Genomic DNA, 5,843 nt, shown 5'->3' with positions numbered 1-5,843 from the left:
GCGGCCAGAGGGCAACTGCTGGTGTTGGTCCTTGATCTCCACAGACAATAATGACTTTATAAAGTAGGTTGCAACAAGATGTATGGATGTGTGGATGGTCTTAGCTGTATGATTTTAAATGTTACTATAATCTGGCTACCTATGACATGATAAGACAGTCCAGGCTTCATGATAAGACAGTTCAGGGTTTCTGTCAGAGATGGGTCAGTCAGTAATAGCTGACCCCTTTCAAAGAAAACTCCTGAGAAACTAAGGAATCCCCTAAACTATGCTACGACTGTTACAACCCTCAAGACCTTTTGACATTTTGTACTTCTTCCTCTAAATGAGCAAAGGACTAAACTTCCCAGGAACCCACAGTTCATCAGAACAGCTTGCTCCTCACTAGATCACGTGACACCTTCCTGAGTTAATGAGAAACCAGTCCTATTTTTAATATGACTCCTCCCCACCATCCTCATGGGTCAGGCAAGGATAGCAGGGGACATAAAAGAAACCGTATTTTTAGTCTATCCTCTGAATCTGTGCTTTTGTGTGGAGGAAAAGAATCATGTTTCACTTCCGGAACTAGAGAATGCCCTTAGACACAAGAGAGGCCTTTGGTGCAGGGTTCCCTGTGGTGGTGACAAATGAGCCTCAGTCTGCAATTGGGCTGCCTACTCATTCACAGAGACATTGTGGTCAGCAGCAGAAAAAACTGGGATTCTGCAGCCCAGGGCCCCGCAGCACAGAGAAGCCTCTGTAGAGATGGAACTTGGCTCCCGGTCCTCTGGCCACCTGTAGAGGTAGGAATCCATTGCTCTTATTGTTGGGAAGTTGGAGAGATGTCACTGTACCTCAAGGCCAGAGATCTTGTCATTGTTCTGTGAAAAAAAGAGAAGGAGGAGAATGAATAGGGAGTAGGGGGAGGAAGAGGAGAAGGAAGAGGAAGAAAGGGAGAAGAAGAGAGGAGGAGGAGGGAGAGAAGAAAGAAGAGGAGGAGGAGGAAGAGGAGAAGGAAGAGGAAGAAAGGGAGAAGAAGGGAGGAGGAGGAAGAAGGAGGAAGAGGAGAAGGAGGAGGTGGGAGGAGGAGGAAGGAGGAGGAGGAGGAGGAGGAGGAGGAGGAGGAGGAGGAGGAGGAGGCAGCTTTTCATAATTTAGCCCAGGCAGAAAACAGACATAGAGAATGGTTATCAGTAAGGTTTATTGAGCCTGTACTGTGAGAGTGCTTAATATACAGCTTGATCACACAACAACCAACTAATGCTGGCACCAAGACTTATTCAGGAAGACTCTGGTTATTAGCTGTTGGATCGACCATATCTGGAATCAGCCCTCCTCCATAGCTTTCTGGGCCAGACTTCTGGTTCCCTGTGATTGCTTGTCTCTAGGACATACTAAGGTCATACCAACCCATCAGTTCTTCCAACATGGCTATGTGGGTGTGAACATTGGATAAGATTCAAGTCCCTCGTGTTTCCCTGGTTACTTCAGTCCCCTTATAAATGAGTAGAAAAGTCAAGAGAGGAAGCAAAGTCTACATCTACTGGCCTGGGACCTCAAAGGCTCAGTTTCTGCCTAAACCTAGAGGGGCTTCTGCTGCCAATACATACATAGCTTTTATCTCCCTTCGTGTATTTTCCTCTGGATAACAGTCCATTCCATTATCATGTGGACTGTTAACAAGATATCCACATGCTATCTAGACACTACAGTTAAAGCTCAGTGAATTCCAGTTCAATCTGTAGTTTAGAGGACAGAGAAATTAGTTGTAGAAGGCAGGCAGCAGGTGACGCTTTGGTGACTGTGAGACGTGACCTGGCAAGTACTGAGTCCTGTGGGAAAGTTAACAACCCAGGTAAATAATTCAGAGACAGAGTAGGCTTGGTACATACAGGTAGGGATTAGGGAACTGGCTCCAGGGCAGAGCGTACAATGGAAACCTACTCTAGTAGGTGAGGCAGAGAAGTTCACAGTCCCAGACATTCAAATGTAGGCAGGGAGCCAAGGAAAGTTGTTTACTGAGGATAGTAAGATCTGCCCACTGTGAAAATGATGTGAGTTTATAACCAGGTCAAAAGAGTGAGAGACGAGAGAGAATTTAGAAGTAGGTCAGAAGTTGCTACAGTAACTCAAACAAGACAGTCTTGGTTTGAGATGAAGAGAAAGAAGGACAAATCCCAGGCATCTAAGAATAGCCCATTGTACCAGGCTATTGAATAATAAGCTTGAAAGAGCCCAAGAAGCCTTAGAGATGAAGCCTGGTGCAGATGGGACAGTTGAAGAGAAAAGTCAGTTTGAAAGGAGAGGCAGGTTCTTCTGGACTGTGCAGCACTTGAGGTGATGGTAGTTTGTAATGTGACCAAAGACAAAGAACTTAAAGAAATGCATATGTTGGTTCAGGAGCTTTGGGCCATCGAGGTTAAACCTGACCAAGTCCTCCCTGGAAACAGGTTCCTTGTCAGGAATTAAGATGAAAACTCATGTGACTAGTAAAGATATCCCCCCATGGATGAAAATTCCTACAGACCTGGAAAAGCCAGAAGCATTGCAGGTCAACAAGCTGGTGCTAAACGCTCTGTTAGGCCCACAGGGATCTCGAATGCCTCACTTCGAGCAGGTGGGCCGGGTCATGTTTGAGCTCAAGACTCTGGAATCTTCTGACCTTACCGAGATCTTAATTTATGGCTCTGAAGAAAAGAAGTTTCTGACTAAATGGATGCTTCAGTCCATGGCTGAGAGGTACCACCTGCGCCAGGAAAGAGGCATGCTCAAGCTGGAGGAAGGCATGAAGGTCCTGGAACTAGACCAGGGTTCAAAGAAGAAGTAAAGCCAGTTTCCAGTCATTGTGAGTCCCACCTGGACACAAGCTGTGGCTGGCCAGTGTTTGGTTCCGACGTGAGGTTTTTTTTTTTTTTTTTGCTTTTTTTGTTTTTTTGGGTTTTTTTGGCCTGACATGAGTTTTAACTTTGTTAGGTCCTTCTAGATATTCTTGGATCCCTACTGTGTATTCTTGGATCCCTACTGTGTATTCTGATGTGAATATCTGCATGTCATCATTAAAACATTAAAAGAGCCAGAAAAAAATGCATATGTTACGTACAAAGCTGGAACTCAACTTGAGAAGAGCAGTGTGCCCACGGTGTAACTTGACCTTGAGGTGTCTGGGATTTCCCACAGGCATAAGTAAAGTGGTGTTAGGAACCAGAAATGAGAGGGGACACCATTCTGCACTGTGGGAGGTCTCTGGGAGGGGGGTCATTCAGACACGTGTGAAAGTGGCGCTGTGGAAGGTAGCAGCTGATTGGTTTCTTTCTCAGTGTATCTCATCTGCATCATATCAGCATCAGGACCATGGACCCCACAGATAAAAATAGAGGAAGCTTCGAGGGTCCTCAAGGCTTTGCATATATTCTAGTCAAAGACAGTGCTTAGTTAACATTCCAAATGTTGATGGAATACTTGGGCCATAAATTTGAGTAGACTCAGTCATGTAAAGAAGAAACTATTCTAATCACAGCTGTGTTCTGGGAGACCCGTTCAATTAGTTGGGCATCTTGTGAGTTTAAGTCACACAAAGTTGAGCTCGGAGCTTTAGGGATTTGACTTCCAGGAGGAATTTGGAGAGTGGGCTTTGGAGTAGGGTAGCCTGAGCTGTGTGATGTGGGCTGAAACGTGCCTGAAACATCTCTGCAGGGAATGAGCAGTATGAGACTTTTGTAGTGTGCCAGCCCACAAGGTTAATGTGCCAAATCACTGAAATCTTAGAATCCTCTCCACTTTAGAATTAACAACATGTGTTAAGATATAGCTAAAAACCATATATAAAGCATACGAGAGAAAATTTGGTAAGTTTGACTTACAGACATCAAAATCAGCACTGGGCCAGCAAGGTAGCTCAGCAATACAAGTCTGAAGACCCATGTTCAAATCTCCATGACCTATGTGATGGTGGAAGGAGAGAAGTGACTTCCTCTGATCCCCCCTCCTGTGCTTCTTGTTCTCTCTCTCTCTCTCTCTCTCTCTCTCTCTCTCTCTCTCTCTCTGTCTTTCTCTCTCTCCATATATATATGTGTGTGTGTACATATGTATACACATGTATACTCATGCCAACCACACACAATAATAATAATTAATTTAAAAGATAGCATGATAGAAATGAATAAGCAAAGTCAGAGTCTTTTGTGGAACATCCCTCTGGTAGAGGACTTCTTTTATTTGGAATAGATAAAGAAAAAATGGTTTTCAGAATATCTATCTGATAGAGGACTAGAGTAGATAAAGAGCTCTTGGTTTAACAGCAAAAAGATGACACAAAAAAAGTAAGTTAGCGATATGAACGGACACCTCAGCAAAGAGAAGTATGAATGTCAAATAAGTATCTGCAAAGACATTCAGTGAGATGCATCAACAGGGAAACACGCTACAGTCCCAGTGAGACACCACTGAATGTCTACATCAGGCCTTATTAAAAAGATCGTCAATACCAAGTATTGATGCAGCATACAGGAACTACCTCCGTACACATCGCTGGTAGGGTTCTAAAACAATACAATGATTTTTGTATGTTGGCTTTATGAAATTAATTATACTTAGAGTACAACCATTCCCAATCCTGGTATTTCTCCAAGAGGAAAAGAAAACTACAAATCCACATATAGACTTTTAAATAAATATTCACAGTAGACTTAGCTATGATTGCTAAAACCTCAACGATATGCAAATATTTAGTGAGAAATGAGTGAACATTTTTCGGTATAAACATAAAACGGGCTAATACTTATGACGTTCCATTGTACTGTTATGGTCATTCACAACTGATCAAGGACACGTCTTAAGAAATACGCACTAGGGTGATTTAATTATTGTACCAACATCACATAGTATAGGTCCTCAGATAAGGATGCCTATGACATCGCTGTTCTCGTATAATCCCATGCAGTCGAGCTGCTGCATGCTTGTTCCGTAGCTGACCAGAACATAGTGACCAGAACATAGTATGTAATGTGCATACAGTAAAGATGCATCTCTAACATACGTTGACCAGGCCAGGTGTTGTGGAACACCCCTTCGTCCCAGCACTGGGGAAGCAGAGGCAAAGAGATCTCTGTGAGTTCAAGGACAGCCCAGTTTATGTGGTAAAACCTTGTCGGGGTAGGAATGGGGAGATGACTAAAGCCAGACCAGTGGTTGCCTAGAACTGAATGTATGGCATAATGTCCACAAGGTCAAAGGTACTTTGCATCAAGATAGGAGTGCTGTGTAACTTAATTTTCATGGTGGCATTTGCAAAACTTCATTCATTGACTGGACCCCCAGACACGATGCTTCTAGTTGATATTTTTTTCCATCTCTTACCCTTAGTACTCACTAGACTATCTCCTAGATATACAGCCTAATATAAATGTTTTGGAAATTAAAATAGCTCATATCAGCGTTAATGTGTTATGGGATGAAATACCACATATGAGCTAGTGAGAGGAACCAGAAATGGGATTATTTACAGAGTGGTGCCTTGAGCCAATAGTGAAAGCCAGAATATAAAATGGGGCTCTTCCACATCCCCCCTCCCCACCTCCCTCAGGGCACTTCCTTTGCATTCCAGAAATCTCAGAATGAGGCCATTTGGACCTGCCTAAGATACAGTAAGGGTATAAGCCAGACTCTCTGGGTCTCCAGGGGACAAGGAGATTCTAGCCACCATATGGACTGAGTTAAGAAGAACCTTCATCCAGGCAGCTCTGATATGGCTCACTGGACTTGGATAAGCATTGGAAAACTTTGTACCCAAGGACCCTGAAGGATTTTCCAATCACTTCTCAGCAACTGTTACTCAGTTCTCACCACTGATGATGCTCAGCTTA

The 5,843-nt window shown here is 43.6% G+C and overlaps 1 pseudogene; it reads left to right on the top strand.

Annotated features, from left to right (window-relative positions):
* The first annotated feature begins 2,452 nt into the window (after window positions 1–2,452).
* On the top strand, window positions 2,453–2,809 carry LOC114613251 (annotated as a pseudogene).
* Window positions 2,810–5,843: the final 3,034 nt, after the last annotated feature.

The sequence above is a fragment of the Grammomys surdaster genome, unplaced genomic scaffold (assembly GCF_004785775.1).
Source record: "Grammomys surdaster isolate TR1022 unplaced genomic scaffold, NIH_TR_1.0 126198, whole genome shotgun sequence".
Taxonomy (NCBI): Eukaryota; Metazoa; Chordata; class Mammalia; order Rodentia; family Muridae; genus Grammomys; species Grammomys surdaster.
Note: the sequence above shows the minus strand (reverse complement) of the source record. Positions and strands in the feature narration are given on the sequence as shown.